At 40.7% G+C, this 25,862-nt stretch overlaps 1 protein-coding gene across 2 annotated transcripts in view; it reads right to left on the bottom strand.

Annotated features, from left to right (window-relative positions):
- Positions 1-25,454, bottom strand: part of TRPC4 (transient receptor potential cation channel subfamily C member 4) — a 172,975-nt gene extending 147,521 nt beyond the window's left edge. For both annotated transcript variants that reach the window (XM_075741972.1, XM_075741973.1), the window contains exon 1: positions 24,913-25,454. The gene's annotated coding sequence lies outside the window, so the exon portion shown is untranslated. The remainder of the gene's footprint in view (positions 1-24,912) is intronic.
- Positions 25,455-25,862: the final 408 nt, after the last annotated feature.

The following is a 25,862-nucleotide window of genomic DNA, read 5'->3' as shown; positions in this document are numbered from 1 at the left end:
AAATTCCACCCTTCTGGTATTTTAGATGGAACATCATTTTATGAATCTTCATTATGTCTGTCGTGACCTGCCACCATGAACTTGGTAACTACCCCAGTGGGGGAGCCCCAAGATGGCTTGGATGGGACACAGACCAACTGTGATGGACAGGAGGAAACCATTCTCATGACTCTGTGTGCTGCCAAGAGAAGCGTATGTGCTTGGGAGATAACAGCAATGTGGGACACCAGGCATGGGCTGATGTATATCTTTTTTCCTGATAAAGGAAGATTGATGATTACCAACTCATTAAAAGTTTTTACTCATTGTAGTCAGTAAGGCTGCCATTTCCTCAAGTTCCCATGACCACAATGTCCATGGCAATTCAGAAAATATAGCGCTGCCCAGAGACAAACTCTGAAAATGATCTCTAGTGAAGGAGCTGGGTTTCAGATAGCTGGATCATGAAACAGAGAAACAGTGAAAGACTGAACAAGTCATGAAAAGCTCTTCAACCACGGACTTCCCTAAAACTCTTCCAGAATAATTGTGCTGCTATGCCAAAAGCATGTGATCTTTTCCTTATTAGAATTTCATCTATGAAAGCCAAATGGCACCATGGGAGATTGTCCTACCAATCAAGAGTTGCTCAGATGCTAAGAACACTGGAGAAAGCAACAAAAGGCAATCCCATCCCAGACAGAAGAAGTTCCTTCCTCCACCTCCCTCAAAAAGGAAAGAAAACAGGTCCTTTTTTCGGGCCAATGACCCTAATGTTTGCCTGAGTGAGCGTTGCCATGTTTCCTACTTGATCCAAACTAGGTCTATAAAAGCAGGGCCAGTGACTGACAGGTTTGGAACGTCTCAGTTGCCTTTCTGATATTTAAACACAAGCAGGAGATCTGGGGCCTGACTCAGTTATCTCAGTGCAATCTTGTGGGGCTGTCGTATTAGCACCAAGATCTTGGGGAGAAGAGAAGGGCAAAGGGACAGTGGAACCAAAGCATCTCAGGGGACACTCTGCACACTCATGCTTAGCTCTTCTCTACTATCTCTTGTCACTTGCTCACACATAGCTGCTATGGGTAGAGCCAGTGTATTTTTTCTAAAATGGCACCTGTGATGGATTTAAATTTAGAGGTAGGACATGAATATAAAAAGTAAATGTATTTTCATAAAAACAATCCTACGAACAGAGCTAGCAGAGGACTATCTTTGATTCAAAAAGCACACTGGCACTTACTTAAATCTCAGTGGGGTTTAATGGTGTTCAAAGGTACTCTGAAGGCTATGTCCTACACAGCCATTACAAGTGATGTTGTGAATGCACAGGGCATAAAAAGATTGAATGTATTTGGCTTATGAAAACCTTCTTATCTTTCCTTGAGTTGTACCACTTTACATGAAGCAAACCTCTAAGGAGACCATTATTTCAGGTCATTTTGTTGCCGACACTTACTAGCTTTCTGTTTTACTGTTTTACTTTTGCATCGTTCCCTGTCCACAATATCCTGAAAAGCAAAAAAAACTCAAGAAAGCAAGGAAACTACACAAAGATCTGGGTTAGACTGAGTAATACATGCTCATGAATTGAGCCACAAAATTATATATAGGATTTCAAGCAATATGTGCCACATTTTCAGATCCTTAAATGCCAGGTGATATAAAGTGTTGAGAGGATAATTTCTTCTTGCACATGCGGAGATTTTTTTATAGACCCACTGCATAAAAACAAATTTCATTTGAAATGCAAGCAGTGTGGCCAATTAAAAGGAATTAAATGTGTACTCAATAGAGCTAACTTTGGCCTCTCTGACAAAATGTTTATGGAATTGTTCCATTTACTAATCACATTACCACATTTAATTTTTTTTTGATCATGCACTATTAAAAATAAAGGAGCGTCTGAGTTTACTGTGTATGTAAGTTAAATCCTAAGCACCTGTTTAGGAATGACAAATATGTTTTATTTCCAGAAGAAGGGCGCATACCCCCTTCACCTCCATTCAAAGGGACAAAAAGTCAGATATATTGCAAGACTTAATAAGAGAAGTCATGCATGCAGCTCCACATTTCAGAACTATATATACACTCATACATAGTCACAGTTCTTCTTGTATCAGTGAGAAGTCTGATCGTGCTTATATAATGTCCTTAGGAGAGACTCTTAGGAAGGGGAACAAAAGATTTCAGAATAGCTGTACTTCAGTTACCTGGTGAGCAAAGCATCGGGCTGGAATTCAAGATACTGTTGGGTGAGATTGGATGAGTCACGTCGCCCAGTGACTCACACAATTAGGATTGTAAAACTGATTTACCAGGGACAAGTGCTGCATACATAAGAGCTATTATTCTCATTCCTGCCAGGGGAAGAATGTCCAATACTGCCCTTACTGAACTTAATGAAGAAATTGTAGATTGACCTGATTCAAAACTCAAAATGAAGTCAACACGAGTTAGAATAGATTTGTGATGAAGCTATTGGACTTATTTGTACATGCATCCAAAATGCACATAGGCATACTTGCTGACCCAAAACCACTGGTTTAACCCATTTAAAAAACAAAAAAAAAAAAGAAAAAGTTAAAAGCTCTAGAAATCATAGCTACTAAAATTAATATATTTTAAAATTCCTTTTACAGTCAAATAGAGAACACCTTCACAATGAGAGACACCATATCTTCATTACAGCACAGCAGAAAGTTTCTAATAGTCTCCATTTGCTGCTCTCAGCCTGCTTGCAAAAGATATATGTACAGGGTAGCAATTACTTTAAATATACATTTTTCATTAAAACCTACTTACATACATTTTCTTCACTTTTGTTCTGTTTTTTGATTGATTCATTTCAACTTAGCTGTGACATCAACAGAAAACTTTTTAATTGTAAGCATAGTGAAGGAAAAGTTGTGGAATCACCATAATCAAGAGTATTTTAGAGAATGTTTGAGATAAATAACTGTCATTAGCAACACAGACATAGTAGGAGGCGTGCTTTTTGTAAATGCGCTTCTTGTGGTCAATTGTCACTGTCTCTGTTCCTTGATTAAATAAGCCCAGCTTACGTGAGTGTCTATGAATAACTACTTTTCAACCCTGCCATGCAAAATTTTCATGGAAACTGAATTAAGATCATAATTTGAACAAATGGCAGTGAAAAAACATCCTCCTTCTGAGAAAAAAAAAATCATCAGATTAAAACAATTTCCTCTTATTAAAGACAATCAAAATAGCACTAGCAGTTTTGACTGGTATTAGATCAGACCAAAAATAGCCATCACATGTTTATGTCTATGTGATGGTTAGGAAAGTTGGAAAGTAAATATATAGGTTTTTCTTCTTTCTTTTATACCATAGAGTACTTTGCAAATATTCACAGCAAAGACCCGCCTGAAATGAAGCTATCAAACTTTGAAGCTTCTGTTCAGTTATGAATGCTCGTGCTCATCTGAGTCCACCCACTGTGAAAGGGGCACCAACTTTTAAAACAATATTTTGGTCTTAAGTGACTGAACTATTGAGATACTGTGTACATGTATGTATATTGTGTGGTATTTATACATGTCTCAGTACTTTGGGATAATTAAACAACAAAAAAAAAGGTTTTAAAATGTATGTGGTTACTTCATTTTTGCTATGCCAGCACACAGAGATTTTCCAAATTACAGAACAGCTGCTTTTGTCTTATGAAACGTTTAAAACGTTATCAGGGAGTTTAGTGATAGGACAAGGGGTAATGGGTTTAAACCAAAAGAGGGTCAATTTAGATTAGATGTTAGGAAGAAATTCTTCACTGTGAGGGTGGTGAGGCACTGGAACACGTTGCCCAGAGAGGTTGTGGATGCCCCATCCCTGTAAGTGTTCAAGGCCAGGTTGGATGGGGCTTTGGGCAACCTGGTCTAGTGGAGGGTGTCCCTGCCCATGGCAGGGGGGGTGGAACTAGATGATCGTTGAGGTCTCTTCCAACTCAAACCATTCTGTGATTCTATGATTCTAAACAACTTCTAAAGATTAAGTTAAAAAGTTCAGAGATAAACAGAGTTATTGAAAGGTGACTCTATGCAAGAAAAATGCCATTTTTCTGTAACAATTGTTAATAAAAGGAAGTGCTACACAAAATTAATCTCTTCTCCCAAACTATTTGGATGATATCAAATTCAGGGGGGGAGCACTTTCCTTAGGCAGTTATTGAGGAAAAATTTCACTGGCATTTGCAGGTGTGTTCAGATACTTAGTATCACCTGTGTGAACAATATAGATGTCATTATTTTCAAATAAGGCTGTATATCTTTTTAAGCTTTTTCTCATCGCATGCAATTTTTTTCTGCATATTTAAATATGTCTTGGGCTGAAAAGTCTAGAAATTTTGTACCTAAAAAGTAATCTTTTAATGTTAGTTTCTCTAGCTATAAACAACAAGCAGTATAGTACCGTTTCTAAAAGTTCACTGCTTGGTTATACTATGACATTTATTTTGCAGTTTTAAGTATTCTTTCTGAAGCAAAAGTGAAATAGTATTTACTGTATATGAATGGCAGAAGTAGCACCACCCACATAGTACAATGTTTATTATACAGTTCACTGCTATAAGTCTAGTAGTCTCTGGTTTGGAAGTAACTGTTGGCAATATTTTTGATATATATTGCCTTTTAGCCCTTAACTTGTCCTGCTGCATACTGAAAGTACTATGAAAAATCCAAATCCTGACTCTTCCTTTAGGTATTTTTTTCTCGTTACACTTAGCTAAGCGAAATGTGCACTCCAACCATACTCATCTGCAATTTTTATGTCCCTTTATAAAGTATGATAACTTTTTTCCAAGACAGTAGTTATTATTGTCACCTTGTAAATGCATAGCCTGATGATTAGACTGAAATACAGCCTCATCTCCCGTAACTTAAGCAGTCCATTTCAGGAAGGATGACTTACTACAATATTCTGCTACTGCAATGACTCCTGCTGTTTTGTCCTGCCTTTTTCCTCCTTTTTCCCTTCTAGTCATAGCAATAACATTTATGACGAGTATAAACAGACCTTGGCAAATGCTTGGCAACTGCAAGATCCAGATGCCTTCCTTGGGAATGTATTTCTAATGTCTGCCTTTGCGGTTTGTTCCTTCATTAGCTATGCTTCTAGCAGTGCTGATGGAGCAAAGAGGTCTATCTGGGCTGGCTGATAGGACTTCTCTCTTCCCCTGTTTGTCTATGACTCATTCTCGATGCTCAGGATGACACGTTTATCTTAATTCTCATGTACATGATAATAATTCCTGTTGATAATTACCTCAAAAATCTATGTGTAAATACTTTTCATCCCAATCAGCCTTAAAATGCAAATATGCTTAGGTTTTATTTTACACCAATGAATAATTAAAATTTTGTATGTCTATTTCTTTATTCATCTTTGTAAAACTAGATAAATGTAGCCAATCACTGACCAATCCCTGTCTTATAATGTGCTATTGTTAATAATAACTGTGCCATTAGGAAACATGATTCTTCAGGGTAAACAACATCTGCTTTGGACCGCTGCAGATAAGTACAATGACATCAAGAAGAAAAGGGACAAACTGGTTAATCAGAAGTAAGACCTCTTAATTGTAGAGACATTAAGATTTAATGTGAAGAGTGCTGGCTTTGAACTAGTATCATGAGTTTAGTGGGTCAAGCATTAGACTGCTCTAGGGCTCATCAGAGCCCTAGCTGAAGCATGTAGCTGTCATCACGGTAGGAATGATGAATTTTAATGAAAGATCACAGAGATGTAAACAATGAAGCAGCAACATTCTTTCAAGAAACTTACACTCACTAGAGGAGAAAACAAAGATCTGGCATCTAACAGACTCTTTTGGGTAAACCAGGATTTTATAAAATACTAAACAGTCTTGGATGCATCAGTGTCACAGTTTAAATTGCCTGATTGGATCAGGGAAGATAACACATTAAGTTACAAGGAAGTTCATCTACAGTATGAATGGTTCACTTGTTATCTTCTGTCCAGGAAGCTGAAGAACACAGTATTAGCTCTCACTATAAAGTAGACTGAAAGAAAACAGTACCACTTCTATGCTGAGCCACAGTACAGAGCTACTTACTTGGCTACCCCAAAACTCCTGAGAAAGGGCCAGGTATGTTCTACTGGCACTTTGCTTCACAACACAGTGAAGTAAGCAAGGTGTACCATGTGTGTAACCAGTATCATGAGAAGGCCAGTAGCATTAGCATGAAGTAAAAAGGACAAAATCTAGAAACTTTTTTCTGCTTTGCATTCTTTCAGTTTGCTTTTCCCTAAACGAAGATTTGCTGTCACGTTGTCCAGTTTCAGTGAGCTGATTTTGTTCACATATGGTACGAATTACACTGGGAATTCAGGACTTTTCATATAGAGAACTAAAAAGGTGTTAGGATGACCCCTAAAAAATTGGCTCATTCAATAGTTTAACCATTAAGACAGTATGTGTTAGATTATCTGATTAAAGCTAATTGCAGTAAACACTGTGACCCATGAGGACCAGAGGAACCATGTCAGGTGGACGAACCCCAGTAGTCCACCTGATGCAAAGGGAGCACCTGGACTTGGCTGCTATCTGAGATCCTTCCAAGGGAATGACTTGATCACTGAGCGGCGTGTAACCCACCCAGAAGAGTCAAGGCAGAACACTTTCCCCAGAAAGCCATGCCAACTACAGGGGGTTATTGCCCACAGGGTAAAGGATTTCCTGTGAGATGCAGGGGGAAGAGATTCTTGGGATTGTGAAAAACTTATTATAGGATGCTTTAGGGTGGGCTGAGGAATGTGCAAAACATTATGGGATGTTTAGAGGAATGATCAAAAGCAGGGAAAAGAAGCGATCATGGTGGATTGGGAAGAAACAAATATGGGAAACTAAAGAGACAATGAGATAGAATCATAGAATCATAGAATCATAGAATGGTTTGGGTTGGAAGGGACCTCAAAGATCATCTAGTTCCAACCCCCCTGCTGCGGGCAGGGACACCTTCCACTAGACCACGTTGCCCAAAGCCTCATCCAGCCTGGTCTTGAACACTTCCAGGGAGGGGGCATCCACAACCTCTCTGGGCAACCTCTTCCAGTGCCTCACCACTCTCACAGTAAAGAATTTCTTTCTAACATCTAATCTAAATTGACCCTTCTTCAGCTTAAACCCATTACCCCTTGTCCTGTCACTACACTCCCTGATGAACAGTCCCTCACCAGCTTTCCTGTAGGCCCCTTCAGGTACTGGTAAGCCGCAATTAGATCTCCCCGGAGCCTTCTCTTCTCCGGGCTGAGCAATCCCAACTTTCTCAGCCTGTCCTCATAGGAGAGGTGCTCCAGCCCTCTGATCAGCTTTGTGGCCCTCCTCTGGACTCACTCCAACAGCTCCATGTCTCTCCTGTACTGGGGCCCCCAGAGCTGGATGCAGTACTCCAGGTGGGGTCTCACAAGAGTGGAGTAGAGGGGCAGGATCACCTCCCTCGACCTGCTGGTCACACCTCTTTTGATGCAGCCCAGGACATGGTTGGCTTCCTGGGCTGCAAGCGCACACTGCCTGCTCATGTTGAGCTTCTCATCAGTCAATACCCCCAAGTCCTTCTCCTCGGGGCTGCTTTCAATCCATTCCTCGCCCAGCCTATAGTCAGGCTTGGGATTGCACCGACCCATGTGCAGGACCTTGCACTTGGCCTTGTTGAACTTCATGAGGTTCGCACGGGCCCACCTCTCAGGCCTGTCAAGGTCCCTCTGGATGGCATCCCTTCCCTCCAGCGTGTCGACCACACCACACAGCTTGGTGTCGTCGGCAAACTTGCTGAGGGTGCACTCGATCCCACTGTCCATGTCGCCAACAAAGATGTTGAACAGTGCCGGTCCCAGTACCGACTCCTGAGGAACACCGCTCGTCACCATTCTCCACTTGGACAAAAGTGGCTGATCAAGTTTAGGCGAGTTGCTGGTTAGTACACTTGTTTGACTGAGCCCTGCAGTTGATCACCATAGTCTGAACCTTCTTCTGATTAAACCCTGTTTCTAACCATTTTCTGTGTAGGTGTGCTCTCTACTCTGAGTGGGTGGGATTGAATGCTAGCAAACTTCAAGCTGGCTAGCAGGCAAGTAGGGTTAGAGGTCTGAGTACCAGCACTTTGAGTGGGACTCTGAGTTTAGTAGCTTGTTGGTGCAGGTGCCAGCAACGGTGGGAGATCAGGGGACCTGTGACCAGCCCCTGGCTACACTGACTGCTTAAGGACAGCAACCAGAGGGGCTTCCATATAGAGGAGGAACAGGATCAGACCTGTAGTCTTCATGCGTATGTGAGTGCTGGGTGCAAGTGCTGGTAAAGGCATTGTTTGTGTTCCACTTGTGTTGATCTGTATGGCCAGCCATGTTCTGTACGTGTGTGTGCCCATATGCACATATGTGTCTTCTGGGAATACATGCTTAGCATGGTGACAGGTTGGACCTGGGGACATGTAACTGCAGCCTCCTATGCATTGGTAGGGACAGGAGGAATCCTCCTGAGTGCCATAACCAGAGCTGACCACCTATAACAATAAGGAGCATTCATCATTGATGCCCAAGAGAGAAAACTGAGGGACCGCAAGGATGTTGTACATGTCACCATTTCATTTCTATTTTCACCATTTTTTTCCCTTTAGTCAAATATGAGTAAAGCTTATGTGCGGTGTTCTGTAACCCTGTCAAGATTTTCAGCAAAAGTCAAACTGAGCTACTGCTGGCTGAGATTTTTTCTTTCTGAAAGAGTAATGCAAATGTGTGATGTCCCAAGGGTTTGCATGGAGAAATGTTGTCAAACAGTATGATCTGTGTCAATAAGATCAAGACTCTGGGCACTGCTGGAATCAAGTGAATATTTGAATCCCAGATCAAAACACATCAAAAGCAGAATAAGCTTGTGATACAGTTGCTGAGGAAAGAATCCAGCAACATAACATAGTGAAAAGCGCAAAGGGGTATTTTATTCAGATTATATAGCAGTGACTTGAGTTATGGACTTCGTGGCATTTCTGAACTGCAAGATTATGATCCCTAATGCTCTGCCACAGATAGGCATGATGGAATCAAATCAATTTTGTATTGTTTGTAATTAAAATTTGACTATAAGACAGGATGGGGAAGGTAGACAGTGAAACACTTCTAAGGTTAATGGTTCCCCAAAGTTTGGAAATGGTTCAGCCATGGGCTTTCTGTGTGGCTTTGGCCTACTCAGCCTTCCCTCTGCTTCACCTGTTCATATACAATAACAAAGACAACACCTCGCAATGTTAGGGAATTGACAACACTCTTTGTCACGTGTGAAGTTTTCAAACACTACTCTGGTGAAAATCAGAATCAGTCTTGCCCATGGCTGGGTTATGTTTCTGTCAGTGCCAACTGAGTGGGAACTTGACTATGAATGCATCCCAACAGTACTATAATACACATTCTAAATTTTCCAGGTATATGTGAGAGAAATGAGATTGAATGATGACAGGCAAACTGGAAAAAACCCCAAACTGTTAATTTTTTGTTAAAGGATCTCTGATTTATTTTCCTTGGATGTCTTGAAGAGAAACACATATACTGAAATTCTACACTTCAAGTCTGAAGAAAAAGAGGAATTGAACTTTGTGATACATGTAATTAGAGTGCAAAAAGAATGGTGGATTCTGAATGGCTCAGTGGGTAGTCTCCCTGCTCTTATTTTCAGTATTAAATGACTCAGTAAATTCCTATTCTCTTAAATTCTACAGTTCCACAGGCCTGACTGAGATGTGTTTTTAACAAAGTCTAATGACAAGTTCAGCTGGGCAGAGAATCATTAGTGTGCAAAACCAGGGAAAGTTCAAGTGAATAATGAAAGTTCTTGTACAATTTGCATTAGATCCATATGCTACAGTAAGTAACAAGCAGAATTTTAACGTATCTACAGGAATTAAAAGGACTGATTACTAGTATTAACAAGCATTTCCAGAAGATAATGATTCAGGTTTTACAGAGCTGTTTGAACTCTATTTCAAGTAGAAGAGTAGAAGTTATGCTCCCAGCATTGAAAGAGACTTCCATAAACAAAATAGAAGATATTTTATAAATCTTCCTTTCTTGTCTAAGCCTAAATGAGTCATGACCAGTTATATTTCCACATGTCTCAGCTACCTCTGCCAATTTGGCTTCAGGAAAAAGAAAATATTCTGTTACTCCTCTTTTATAACAAGGGGCAAGGCAAAGAATTTGGAGTCATGGTTCCCAAAAGATAAGATGAATCTTCTCTAATTAATATGCCCATTTCCTGTCAAACAGAATTTGCTTCAGTCATACTAATGGAAATGCACATGCGTCTTTAGTTTCTGTGTGGCACAAAGGATTGAACATGCATTTCTAGGCTCCTTATCTCAAAAAAAGGAGCCAGTAGCATCGGAAAACATTTAGAGAAGGGCAGCAGAATGATTAAACTTACAGAAGAGCTTCCAAAAGTAAAATGACTAAGTTACAAATCTTCACTTTGTAAAAGAATGACAGATGGAAGGTGTCATACAGGTCTGTGTAATTACGGGTGTCAAGAAGAGGACAGACGTGGATTAATTGTTCACTGGCTTTTCAGGTATGAGATCCAGGAGCAAGCAAATGAAGACAGTAGGAATCAGGTTGAAGAAAAACAATAGCTGACGAGTCTTCAGGTAGTTACTTGAGGAATTCGTTGCTGAAGGATTGTGCAGATGCTAAAAGTGTACATGGGTTACACAGAAGACTAGATGAGTTCATGAAACAGAACTCACAAAACATTACAAAACACAGAGAAACCACATCTGGCAAAGACAGACCCTAAACTGAAAGTGGTTGGAGTCTGGGAGAGTACTACAACAAATGTTGCTATATGCTTCCTCTGTTACTGTACTCCTGCCTAGAAATATGCCTTTTGCCACTGTCAAACACAAGCTACTTGGCTTAAAAGAATTTAGATGGAGGCAGTAAGGCTGTGATTGTAGTTGAAAAACTTCCACTAACTTCAACATGGGTTATTTCCTTCATTTCAGGGAATCAGTTGTTATCTTCCAGGTTTTAATCCACCACAGTTTATAAATTCACTATGTTACTTCACACAAGTAATGAAATTTACATACCCTATACTTAGGAAATCAACACTAACTTCTAGAGGAAGTTACAACACCATTTTTATAGCACTTTGAAAAACACAAATTATCAAGATCAGTTGACATTTGAAATGGGAGTCTTTCACTTTCAATTGATTCTATTTGAAAAAAAAAGGATTGTTTCCATTGCCCAGCTTCATCTATCTATTCAAGTAGACTATATTCATTTTAAGAAATCTGCTACAACTCTTTCTTTGTTTGGAGTCTCTCCTATACTACTGCCAAGACTTGGTCTAGACCTTGGCCTGTGTTGCTTCTTATTCAACAGCTAGAGAATATTTTAAGAATTAAATACGATTAAGAATTTTGTATCATCACCCAAATACATGATTCATTTGATTCTCAAAAGCTGCCAGGACTGCTACAGTTCGGCACTTACATCCATGATACCACATAGCTGACTTTTGGTGTCACTCAGATAATGTTATTTAAGGCTCCAGTGGTATTATCATATTTTGTTTTCTTTGTGCTTTCCCAAGCAATGTTAAGCACATTCTTATGTGCCTTTTGATTCCTTTCATGTGAAATCTCCAAGACAGTATATGGAAAAATGGTCCACCCTCTACTGCCAACACTCCAGTAAGCCAGTTTGTCCCACCACTTGTAGTATCTTTCAGTCCTGACCGCTGCTAAGACATCAAAGACATTATGACTACTCAGTAGCTGAAGTAATTCCACAGCTGACGTCAGTGGCAACACAAACTTTGACTTAGCTGGGCAGGGGATCACTCACAGTGCACGGAATAAATCTTTGCAGGGCTGGGGGTAAGGAAATAATAAATTAATTTATTAATGTAGGAATTCTGTTTAAATGTTCCAGGTATTATAGGTCAGAAAGCAATGAAGACATACGTGTGTATACATACAACAGTACTGCTACACTACAAATGCAGTTCAAAAGCTCTGGTTACTGTATATCCTAAAAACTACTATTTCTCAAATTACAACTACGCATTTCAGTCATCTACACTAGCAAATGACAGAGCAAGTGCTCTTCTTAGCCTTTTGGCGCACTGTGATCTGGCTTTACTGTACCACTCAATTTTTTGATCTTCAACTTGAAACCATCTCTGCCCTCTTCAGCAAACCATGGTTTTATCTACTCGTAAAACCTCTTTGAAATCTCTTCAGTATTTGTCTATTCCCTGGTGTGCTTCCTCCTATTCTGTGTGTTTTATTTAAACGGTCTCTTAATCTTTTGGAATTGAACAGCTGTTAAAACTTCTTTTAAATTGGTCTTAATTACTATTGCTTTCTGTTCTCATCTCTAATCCATTTTACACCTGTAATCCTGTAGCAATTTCCTTTTTTTTTTTTTTTTAAATAAAACATGATACAAACATTTTGGAAAAGTCCTCTTCTTGTTTTTAGCATTATAGGAACCTTGGCGGTGCCTGTACTTAACTATTTCAGTTCAGTCATGTTTCTGCCCACTACTGAAACCCAGAAGCTGTGCTTTATCTACGTTCTTCAGCACAGCTGCTACTGACCTTACTTGAACTAGCAAATCTATTTTGTGTAGAGTTTTTATTTATCATCTTAATTTCTGACCTGGCAATCCAAGTCACATCTTTGCATTTTATTAATTTTGTCTTGTTATTAGCACTTACCCTTATTTTATCTGGGAAGTTACCAGTTCCACTGCATCAGTTATTAGCTAGCACTCAAAGGAACTGGGTAAATTATCTACAGATGATAGGTATTAATGAGTCAGAAGTCACTTAACCTTTCTGTGCCACAATTCTGAAAACTTTAAAATATTTTTAAGCATATGAGATTAAAATCTGAGAAGTAGTTTCTAAGGACCAGTTTGTGACTAACTCAAACATGGTTATCTAGAGAAGTCAAAGGGATTAGCTGGCTTTGTCCCCTTCGGTTCCTTTGCACTCTGTGCAGCTACCTCACAGGTCCAGGCAAAAAATGGGATGCTTGTAGATAGGGGAGTACAGAGATAATCAAGAGGTTTAAGGCAAGAAGATGGAATATTGGTTATGTGTTTCCAGTTTCAGATATTTCAAGTAACTGCTCTTCTGAACCAATCAACAAGGACTGTATTCAGTTGCATGCACAGGGAAACTGAAACTGTCAGGCCAAGCTGGTGTTTTCTAGATTGGCTTGGATGATATACACCACTTACTGAAGTGTTCTTACACTTGAGTGCAGGAGATCACAAAACACAATCAGCTCCCAGGCTTCTGCCACTGCAATGACTCTTCGTGAAGCAACCAGCAGGATCCTGAAGGGTCAACTACCTTTTCTTTCTGTATCGTGCACACTGTCGTCTGTACGCTCAGAAGCAGATTTCTGAGGAAGTTTTGAAGCAGCATAGCACAAAAGTATCCTGCCTCCTTTCAGAAGCTTTCCCTGACAGCTGCCATATGCAGTTCATCTAAGGATCAAACAGTTAAAAATGTTATTGTTAGACTTACTTACATGAACGATAGAGTGCTGTGTTTTTAAATGGATTAATTATTATTTCTACATAAAAGTCTACCAAAAAATTTCCTTCTAGATAATAAACAAAGTGAAAGATACTGGCTTAGTCCTAGTCAAGCTGTATTTGCTACCGGACTTAGGAAAAAATTCCCTAGTAGGAGCTGTGTCTAAGTTAGCCGAGTATCAGGGACGTCAGCTTCATGCCCAGAAGTTGCTGGCTGTTAAGAAGCCTCCAGCTCCTGGGAGTTTCTAAACTTGTGAGGAAAGGAACTGCCGCTGGATGGCTACAAATTTTCCATGTCCTGGTAGGTTGCCATTACAGTTAAATTCACAGCTCTTATTTGCTTGGGGTGGCAAAGCAGCCATACTTGGCCAAGAACTGGACTCAAACACTTGGCATTTAAATCATATAAGCAAATGAAGAGAGGGGTAAATGTTCCCAGCCAACAAGACACAGATAATTCTGTGTGTACACACACAAGATATAGACACTTCAATGGGCTGTATTCCTGACCTCAGGACAGCTCTCCTCTTTCACTCACCAGAGCAAAAATTAACCTTTCATGTGTCTCAATCACGTAATGCACATAATATCTCTGTATATTGAAATATACATATGTGTTCTTCTGTAATGTGTGTATATATAGATATAAGTGTTATATGTACATTACACACAAAAATATAAATAACTATAAGCATATTTTGCAACAGAATATAATTTGGGCATTCATAAATCCGTAAGTATTTCAGATTATAGATGCATACACTACTGTTACCTTCAAAATTATCAAAATATAAATAGAATTATTTACCCTCCCCATAAAACCTGGTAGTGGAATGCCCACATTGGAAATTAGCTCTGCTGCAGTGTTTTGAGCTATTACTCTGAAGAGTTATTGAGATGTCACAAGACATTAAGCAAAGTTGAAGAAATGGAACAAAAATTTTGATGATTCCTTCATAACACACCACCTGGTTTCACAGTTGACATAAACAGATAAAACATTAAACCAAAACTGTGTTACCGTATGTTCAATGAAATATATGTGATCTACTGGAAGTATGAATAACAGCTTGAGCACATTGAATATGTAATAGTCCACTGGAGTTCTGCTTATAATAGAGACATCCAAGGCAGATTTTTTTGCTTTGATGTGCTATAATCTTGAAATGGCAATCAGTTTTCTGGCTGAATGTTTTACAAACTAGTAAAAAAGAAAGTTTTTTTTTAAAAATTGTATGTGTCATTGCCTATTTGATTTTCATTCTTAAAGCCAATTTCCCAGCAAAAGAAAGATGCAGGAATTCTTATAATCAGATGCAGTGAGATTTTAGTCCCTGTCAACTATAGCAGTATACTTAAAGCAAAGATTCACTGCTTTCCTTCATGAAAAGCTTCAATATATGAGTCTGTGAACTGCAACAGAAAAAAATACTTAGAGAATGGATAAAATGATTGAGACCTCTCCCAACATTACACAGGGTAGATGTGGGTCACAGCCACAACAATGATGGCAAATAGATTAATGTTTTAGGCCTACGTATTTTTCTAAAATACCCAACAGCAGCAAGATTTTGGACTAGATTTCCCACAACTTGTAATTGCATTGACTGCAAGGAGACATGATATATTTTTCATAAACTGCTAAATTATTGAGAAGAAACAAGAAACTGCCGGAGCATTATAATTCTCTTGCAACCAAGGGGGCAAATTTTAAAATTACATCTTCCATCTGAAGCAATGCATGTATGATTGATGACAAAGCACTATTGTTTCATTCTGTATTTTGTAAAATTTCACATTAGGGTGCTAGAATTTCAAATTACTTTGACGATAGTCATCATTTAGATTCACCTGTGATTTTCATATTTCTTTAAGCCAAAAGAGCCCACACAGTTGCAATCTAAAACAAATAAGTATGCAAATAAATTGAAAAGCAGGCAACTTGTGGGATTTTAGGGAGATATATGATATGCAAAAGCTTCTGAAGGTGGTTTTGTTTATGGCATCTTTGGCTATAAAATGGGCTTGTTAAATGACAGCTACCTATATAATAAAAGCCAAAATAAAAGGAGTTTTCTCAAACAGCTATGATAAAAGAATGGAAAAAAAATCAAATTAGTTGCATCTCTGTGAACCAAAGTAACACTTCCAAAGGGGAATGCAAACATGCATAGTAGAAACACCTTTAATATACTTCTATCACATGTGAAATTGCTAAAGTGATGCTGGATTTGTGTAGTAGTGATATTTTTCTTAGTTATCATATATAAAATTTTCACCTGAACAAATTATACTCCTTAAACATGGATTCAGGCAAATGTCTCATAGTGAGAAGAGGAATGAAGTCAATGCTTAACAAGAAGCACCCTCTGAAGCATTGCTTTCAGTAGAACACGAAGACTCCTTTACGTTTGAATACTTTCTTGAATCAAGAATTCTTGAATCAAATTACAAAACACAGGTAGCATCTTCTTTCTACAAAATGAAATTCATCATGTGCTGACCATAAACCTTTGCTGTTATGAGTTGTTTATTGGTTTAGGTAATTTTTATTGTAGGTTTTGTTTTTCAGCAAAGAGTTTAAGTAAAGAGCATTAAAAGAACAGTAAATAGGCAATTAGGCAAGAAAACACTAATGGATTAAGATCACTTTAAAGTGTAATTTTGCCCCAGTATATTTGTCTACCAAACCACTATGCTTCCAGAAGGAAATCAAGCCTTGAAAGATGTCTATTATCTAACTGTCAATGGGAATATCATGGAGAATATGAGCATGTGCTGACCTATTTGAATGTGCCAGTGTCTCTCAACAGAGACATGGTCTTGGTTGTCCTTTATTTGTATGACTGCTTTGAAATGAAAACACCTACTGTTTTGTCCATTTTTGTTTTGAAACATCAACTTATTTCTCTCCTCCTTGAACTACCATTCACACCCTTGTTACCTTTCCCAAAGTCAGCAAAACCTTGGTTTTAAGAGAAGCCTGGTTGTCAATTATCACTGAGAAGAATTATTAATCAGAAATTATTCTTCCTGACATGTGGGCTTCGGGTAGTGCAAGACAGACGGTGCTAAATTACTCATTCCTTGGTTGTTACCAGCAGTGCCCTGAAGAACTACAGAAGCTTTAAGGACTGACCAGTTAATGAGTTTCTTGAACGTATCTCATCGGACAGACCTACAGACCCACACATGGGTACTGCTGGCCGAACCCTCTCCTCAGGGTAAGGTGGTTGGCTCTTCCCCAGAGACTCTGGTGCTTCGTAATGCTAAAGCCAAATGAAATCCTCTTCAGTGCCACCAAGAGCTCACCTACAATTTCTGGACTTAACATACTGAGCAAGTGAGTGGGAAACCCGACATTAGTAAGGGACAAGGGTGAATGCACAAGAGCACGTCAGTAAGAAGACATTGGTAAAACAATGTGGTGCTTCACTGAAGGAGCTAAGCAAGGAAATACCTTGTTATGAGAGTAATGTCCCTTTAACAAAATACAATGACAGAATGAAGACATACATCCAGATTGTATCTTATGCACTGGATATTTCTCTGAATCATAAAGATTTAAAAAGCTAGGATTTGTCTGCAGTTAAACCAAAGGAATTCTTCAGATGGAAGAAAGCTCCCACCTGGCCTAAAGCCAGCAGAGGCAGTAGCAAAATGAGGGTGGTGTCTAGGAAGTGAGTGAAGAGGAAGCACCCTGGGGATGAGTTAGAAATCCTTCTTTTATCTTAACCCATCCCTACCAAATCCAGTGTGTGCTGTCAGTTAGTTCAGTAAGTCAGTGCAGCTCTGAGGCTGGACTAGTGCCCAACCACTGAAATGCAATTCAGCTCACTGAGCATCTCCTGATTCCCTCACCTGTGGACAAAATCACACTCAAAAGAGGGGAGATTCAAACCCTTGCTCAGAATCCTTTTTTTGTTTGAAGTATTGTGGAAGAAGAAAATCCCCAATTTAAAAAAAAAAAAAAAAGGAGAAGAAGAAAAAAAGAGTTATGTGGAAATTTAGTTCTACATAAAGACACTGCAGCAATAAATGTAATCATCTCAAATCACGTCAGTATTTGGTACAGCTGGACTCAGTGCATAAACAAATACGCTCAAAGTTAGTATCGCTAAGTTAAACAATCATGAATAAAATATTTTTATGTAAGTGGGAGACCAAAATATTATTTTGCAATTGCTCTGTACTAAGCGTGATGCCTTTTACAAGAAAATACAAGAGCAGTTATAGCACAGGACTTAGTACAAATACCTACGTACAAACATCTACCTATGCAATCAGTTTGTAACATGTGATCTCTGTGTCATAGGTGCCAGGTTCCTAATCAGTTTTAAAAAAATTAGTATCACATATTCTTCACATTAGACTTAGGAAGTTTTATTAGTCTTTATGTGGCACTATGAAATACTTCAATTTAAAACATTTGAAAAATAAAGGTGAGATTGCTAACCTAGGCATCCAAACCACTGACATCCAAGGCTGGTTTGTCATCCCAAACTTCCTTTATTACAAATGGGAGGAAATGCACCCCCTGGCAGAAGGGAATTAATTTCCTTCAAGAAAGGTCACATGAATCACCCTACAAAGTTACTAGGTTCTGTCTAAAAGCTACAAAGATTAGCTTTGACTCACAGGTCTGACGTTAAGGTGTCTAGATGAATCCAACGACAAACAGTTACTGCCTTTTCAATGACAGTTTTGTAGCTAAGAGGCTTAAAGCAAATTAGACAACTGTTCTGTAGGCAACTTGGTTTTGGTTTTATCTGTAGGGTATCTGCTAGATAGTTAAAGACACCATAGGGAAAGCGTATGTTTTTGAAACTGATGGTGTTGCAGGTACAAACGTACTATAGATCACATCAAATTTGAAAAACAAACTCACCCTGCCAGCTTAAACAAGTTCAAGAGATTGACTGCAGCTCTAATCGCTTTAAGTGATTACCATCAAAAGATGAAAGGCAAACATCTCTCCCAATCTAAAACAAAATGTTGTCAGCAGAAGCAAAAGACAAATGGGATATTTTAGTTATTTTCCAATGGAAGACAGGCAGGATGTATGTAGCAGTCAGTGCTGAAGCATAGCAGGATTTATTTTGAAGTGTTTTGATAATAATGAACATATCCACATGAGCAGAGATTAAAACAACTATGTCATCACTGAAAGATAATTTCTGTTGTAATTATGTATTCAGTAGACTAAGGTACATTGTGGAGATGGCAATACTGAGAGCATTTGAAGAGAATCTGTGCTTGCTTTCCCTTGCTCCGCAGATGCAGCGTGTTCTCTCCAGAAGAGAGACATCCTGCACTTGCAGGAGGCGGGACGCGAGCGCCCAGCACTGCGTGTTTTTCTTTTACAAAGGTCTGCTTGACACTCCCGTTTTCCTTGGCATAGCTACAAGCTGTATTTCAGCTACCCAGTTCAACCACAAACTCTTAAAAATTCTGAGAACAAACAGCAGGATATTTGAATTATGTTGTGGTCATCTAGTTATTGTTACAATGTCTACATCAATACCATGAAGGTCAATAAGACCTTGAGATACCTTGGAAGAAGACACGACGTCTAATTTCTGTCCTCTCTGAATATGTTTTTTTTATTTTTTGATACCGCTAGGGTGAGACTCATCTTGCCTTATTCAGCTGTGTGAAATCCAACAACAATCAGCAACAATAAATACCTGATTCCACCCACTCTATGTCAGGTGTATGAATTAGATGGATTAGTTTGCCCAGCGGAGGCTTCTGTCTCTCTCCAGTAACTATACAAGGAACACAGACGGTTGGTTTACCAGTGGCAATCAAATTTGTGGTGGCTAGGTGAAATGAATCTGACCTTTGGTCCAAAAATCCCTTTTTAGAGCTTTTCAAGATTTTTCAGCAAAAATGTTTTTGACATAAATTACTATATACAAATGCACTGGGGGCAATCTTAAATCAGACACAATATGAGCCAGTGTCTTTGGCTACAATCCTATTCTTCATTCCTCTACTCAAAAACTAAATTGACCTGTTTTACTTTTTATAATGGAAATGATAGCAGCAAATCAATGCATGAAATAAAATACTTATTGGCAAATAAAAACTAAATTTAAAGTATATCAATTTTTAGAAGATAAAAAAAATTAAATACAGAAGACAAAGGAATTTTCATTGGGAGTAAATTTGGTGCTCTCACTTCTTAGTCCAGTACTCTCAGGTCTGACAACAAACTGTTAATCCATGAAAGAAATCTGTATGCTAGGAAATACTACAGTTTTCATCGCAAAAGCATGTCCATTAATCTAATGAACACAGGACTGCATTGATTTTCCTAGGACTGCTAACTTCCTGTAATGTGAGTGGGTACTTTGATTAAATGATGGTTAAAGTGAGAAATTTGAATTCTCAGCTGATCCTGTCTACTGCAGGAAGGTCCTACTGGCAGAATGCCCACACCTCGTAAGGAGCGGCAAAGCTCTCAAGCCAGGCCAACTTCCCACCGTACACTTTGGGCTAGACACAGAGGTCTATTGATGCTCCTCTCATGCTTTCTGAGCCGGGTTAATAATCATCCCCCCTACCTGGCCTCCACTGAGAAAATTGTTGGCTCTTTGGCAGCTGCTGCCTCTCTCTGACGGACATGAGAACCAGTCACCTGAGCTGAAAAGTGACAAATGTGTATGTAGTTATTGACAGTTTGCATAGAATTACGTTTTGTGGAATCCTGTGTAAGGAAACTGGATTGCAGAGGTGGTAGCTGGGAAACTCCCAGAAGCGTACACCCAACAGGCAGTTGTAAGTTCATTCTATTTACAGATTGTTTCAAAGTTAGCACAACAGCTTGGTGCGTGTGCATGTGTATGCATGGCTTTCAAAAAAAACCAACATGCATTTTAGCCTGGTTATAGCAACCATTTCTCCTGGATCTCATTACTGACCCGTGTGCTTATTTAACCTTTATACTGTACTACCACAGCCTGCTCAGCTTTCTAGCTTCCTTCAGCTCATCTAACTTAAGAAGGCAGGTTTCTTGTCTTGGGTCTTGCTGCTTAGTTAGTAGAGACAGGTACCTCTGGAGAATGCTTGTTCTGCCACAAAGGAGATGACAAAATACAGAGGATGGTTCACGCTCTGCTTCTGCCTTTCTCTTTCTGGGAAAGTAAGAGACACGCTACAGGTTCACCTCAATAGCTGACAAATAGGTATTTCACGTTGGGGTATCAGATGTAGCCACAAAAGGCTGCCAAGTATGCTACAAGACCTATAGGAGACTGGTGTCCTTCTAGAGTAGCATTTGGCAGTCAGGGAACATACCTTAAGCCAAGTGAACTACACCTTGTACAACTAACTGGCACGACGATATGAGGACCCTAGTATCTGTTTTTGCAGTCTGGTCTTGGGCGTGAATGCAGATGGCATGAGCTTTACAATTCTCTGAGCCAAGAAAGGATGTATTTTTGGTCCTTAAAAATGGTATCAGAAGGAATCACTTAAAAAACCCCAACCAAACAACAACAAAAAACCACCCTTGTGTGTCAGGCAAATACTAATGGAAAACCAGCATGTGCTGAGCAAGGACTGGGAGAGCTCAGGGGCACCACCACAGGGCTTGGCCACTTACTGACTGTCCAGGTACCAGCGGTGGGATGGGGGCTTTTGCCTTCTGGGGAAAGGCTGCTTGCTCCTCAGAAGCTTTCAATGATACGTGGAAAGTATCTCCAGAATAATCCCGTAACCTCTGTCTCAGGAAAGCCTGGTGAAAAATCTTTATCTACTGTTTCCCTCTTTACCCATTGCATCATGTACCAGATAATATTATTATCGTAACATTCAAATGGTTCATCTGAAATGAACAGGTATGGGAGAAGCTTTTCAGATGAATGTGTTGAGCACAGGCCCAGTGACCAAGCAATTGCAGAAGCTGTCATAGACTTCAGAAGTTAGGTTTGACTGGTTCATACTCTTAGACATATGTGAAATTCACTCAAATTTGAAGGAGTTTTCCTGTCCCCCTTCAGCCCACATTCACTGAAAAATAGCTTAGCTGTAAAAAAGGTAATTTTTATCCAAGGTTCTTTTCAGTTCTTGTCTCACACCAGTCATTATCTAAATTAGAAATAAGTGGTTGTAAAAAAGTGGAAGAAATACTTAGAGAATTCAAACCAAACCAGAAGTTTAAAGGAAGAAAAAAGTAACAAACCACAACTCTAAGAAAAAAACTGATATCATAAATAATTTTCATTTATTTGTTACTTTTTTCTGTGTGGCACACTAAAAAGCTTTAATTTATTTGAAAACTTCACTATGCAAAGCAATTATATCTTATTTCCAGGTGTTCCTCTTTTAATAGTTTCAAATTCTATTTGACTGAAAGCTAATGCACTTATGAAGGATTTCTGCATGGATATTTGCTACAAAAAGATTTCATTTGCTCGGCCTTTCTCTGTGTTCATTATATAAAACTACAATAATTAATATGTATTTAGTCAGGTGAATTTGTTTTGCAGATACAAATCACAGTGAACATGAGGATCCTGGCACCGTTGTTGTGGTCTTACCTTCCTCAGTGGATTCAGGGCTTGTAAAACAGATGGTTTCTGGAATTTTGTTTGTTGTTACAAAACATGGTGATGGAAGATTGATTTATACACAAAGTTTTATCTTCAAGCTGCTTTCAGTAATTTAAAATATTATACTTGATAAAATAACCAGAATATAACCCAACACAACTTAAATTTGAACAGAAAAGGTAATGGTAAATCTGACAATCATAAAGCCATTAAGTGTCTGAATGTAACAATGCTTCCTCTATTCTTGTCTGCTTTTTCTTGAAACAGGTTCTAACAGCCTTTTCTTCCTGCATCTATGTTGCCTTTCTGTTAGACAAGTCATGGTGACTTAGTCATAATTTTCAAAAGTAATTCAGTCCCTTTTAGCAGTGATTACCAGAAACACCAGAGGCAGGCAGAGATGCCACACAGGATTTTCCCTGTTGATTTTGCCACCTCACTCCAGTGAATCACGTCCTAGAAAAAGCTGGCAGATTAAACAGTGTACTGGCATGGAGACAGGTCTCAGGTGCTGGGAGGAGCAGTCATGCTCATTTTTACATGTCATCTAAGTAAGGCGATATATACACACACACACACACAAACGTGAAAGCTAATCCCTTAATAGTTTTTGCTACATGTGTCCTCCAACATATACTTGACTGGCTCTCCACACTGGACTTATGCAAATCCACTTTCACCCAGCGTGCAGCCACATTGCTCAGACCCAGTACTTTCAGCAGGCACACTCAAAAAGATAAGCAAAATCATACCAGATCTGTAGTGACCTCAATTGACTTAAATTTCAACTAGCAGTATTTGGCTTTAAATAAGATGAGATAAGAAGAAATGGAATTTCTTTCTGGAGCTATTTTAAGGGCAATGACTACTATATATAGAGTCAGAATAAGTGGCTGACGTTGAATTTAAAAGACAGACATATTTTTGTTTTGCTGTTTCCAAATACAGTCTCATCTGTTCCGAAGTCTGAACAACAGAAGAAAAAGAAGAAAAATTGTAGTAAAGAACCCTATCCTTCTGCAAGCAAACCCAAGGTTTTTCAGTGTAGAAGGCAACACCAAAGGAAAACCAACTATACCATGAGAATTTCTGCTGTTTCGATATTAAAGGAAAAAGCCTATTTCTGAGTCTTGCCTGAAAAATGGGTGTAAACTCAAGTCTTCTGTAAGTCCAGAATTTCAGCTATTCTCAGACAGCTCTCAAGCAGTCCTGCTCCAGTGCTTGACTTCTCTGACTGTACATAAAACTCTTATGTGAATGAGGTTAAATTATGGAAAAATCTGTATGTTTGCACAGATAACCTTGCTAAGCGATGCAGGTCTGAGCTTTGGAGAAAGTAATGTAAACACTGAAGCATGCTATGTCACTGTGGTGCAATTAAATTTGAAATTTCAAGTAGATTGGATTTAAAGGTTCTGTAATGTTGGTATTTAATTTAGTGTGTAGCACTTAGAAATACTTATTTTCATAAGACTCAGTGCCCATCTAGATTTCCCAAAACATACAGTATAGAATAAATTATTTCCCATTCTGTCTTTCTCAGATGAAACAAAGGTGCAAAGGTGTTTTATCATTTTTTTCATTCATTTTTTGAAGAGTACCCATTCTCTGGAAGAAGAACAGTATTTTTATTTAATTCCACCTAAAAGGTGTTTTAGCATTGGAAGAGCCATCTCATGAGGCATGCTTAGAGAAATATAAATTTTGGTTGCCATGCTAACAGGAAATCATTCCAGTCCAGTAAAACAAAAGTGCATATAAATGACATTTTCTTGTAAAAAAAGGGGGAAATAGGTTAATAAGGCTACAGGTTTTGTCAATTGCAGCGAATTTCACAGTTCTGCTTCTCTGTAGAATGCGGTTTTCTGTCAGCCTTTAAGCCTCCAGAGCACCAGCTGCTTCCTTCCAACAGGACGACGGCTTCTGTCCGATCGCCACAACAGTCAGGATCTTGCAAGTGCAAACCCGACGCAGGGATAATCCCACCAGCCACTGTTTCTCTAGGGGCCGTCCTGTGGCTCGCTTCACCGTGGCCTCCTCCAGTATCTACGGGCGTTTCGCCGTCCTCCAGGTGCCTCCCGGAGGCTTCCTGGCGGGAGCCGACCCTTCCCCGTCGAGGAGCGAGGTCCCCTCGGGTGGGCAGCGAGAACACCCCAGCTGCGGCCGCCGGTACCGGGGGGGGACCAGCGGCGGCCCGCGGCGTGACCCGCCCCGCTGCGCCCCGGTTCCCCGCCAGCACCCCGCGCCGGGGCGGGGGGCACCGCGGCTGGGTCTCTCCCCCCACCTGTGTGCGCGGGGCCGAAAGCAGGCAGCCCCTGTGCGAGACGGGTAAAGTCCCGCTGTTGCGCCGCCGGCGTGCCCTCACCTCAGCCCGGTGAGGCTCCCACCCGCGGCTGCCCTGGCTCTTGCCCGGAGCGGATGGCAGATGCGGAGCTTCCTCCCCCGCTGTGCCGCCGGGGAGCGGTCCCCTGCCCGCTCCCTCCCCCGGCCCCACGGGCGCTCTGTCCTGCAGGTGTCACACTTCACCCAGCCACCAGGGATGCCGCTTCCCACGGCAGCGGCTGCGAGGAAAAAAAACAAACCCACTTTTATTTCGTACAAGAGAAAGAAAAGGATCTTAATGCTCCTCTGGGCTGTGACCAAGACGGTGCACAATGTCGCTTTATGCTTGTGTCGGCGCAAAAGTTACCGCCGGCCGCCTTAGGTACTTTTTTTTTTTTTTGGTAGAGGAACAAGAAGGTAATCGAAGATTCAGAAAGAGAATATATCAAAGTTGACGAGAACTTACTTGGTTTAGGTGCATACGTTGACAGCCGGCATCTTCCTTCAACCGTTTTTAACAGGTCACATTTTCCTTTGGAACTTGTACCCTTTTCAATCCCTTTTGTAAATTAAATCCCTTTGAAAGGTGTTTGTTTTATTTCACTGGCTCTCGTCCGTCTCAGGCACTTTTCCCCATTTTTACTTTATTTTCTTCATGTTCGCCACACGTGCAGACACTCGGATACACGCCCACGAGTTAGCGGGTGTCCATCACCTCCAGGCGGGGGGACCGCGCCTGCCGCCGAGCTCCGGTGCAACAGATGAGAGACGGACTCTTCCCCGGCTGTTTAGTGCGGCATCTCCTAATTCCCGCGGGGAGCCTCATGCTGGCTGTAAAAAGTAACAGCTCCTTCCGATGCGACGGTTCCCTCTGGAGCGCAGGCTTCGCAGCATGGGGAGGGAGGAAAGACAGAAAAAAGAGCGCAGAGGGGCAAACACTGGGGGTTTCCGTCCTCGCCGATGCGCTCTCTCCTCGGCCAGCGGCAAGCTTTGCTTCAGCGGGCCCCCTCCCGCCGCCCTCCGCCCGGCCCGCCGCCGCCCCCGCCGCGCTGCCCTCGCCGGCCCCCCGCGGCCGCGCCGCTCCCCTCGCCCGGCTCCCCCTGCGCGCCGCGGCGGCACCGGCGCTGCCCGCCTGCGCCTCCCTGCGGGCGCGCCGCGCACTGCGCCTCCGCGCTGGGCTCCGCGGGGCTCCGCGCACTGCCCCGGCCCGCCGCCCCCGCCCGTTCTGCCCCTTCGCGGGTGCGTCGCTGTTCAGTGCTCACCCCAATGTCTCCCCGGGGAGAAGGGGGAAGGAAGGAGCCAGAAGACACCCACCTAGAGCTGGAGTTGGGCTCGTAGGGGAGCCAAGAACATGCACCGCACGGGACCGCTCAAAAGCAAATACAGCAGCGAGCAGCGGTCTACTCCCGAGAAAGT

This window comes from Balearica regulorum, chromosome 1 (genome assembly GCF_011004875.1).
Source record: "Balearica regulorum gibbericeps isolate bBalReg1 chromosome 1, bBalReg1.pri, whole genome shotgun sequence".
Lineage (NCBI taxonomy): Eukaryota > Metazoa > Chordata > Aves > Gruiformes > Gruidae > Balearica > Balearica regulorum.
The sequence above is the reverse complement of the archived record's forward strand: the minus strand, read 5'-3'. Positions and strand labels throughout refer to the sequence as shown.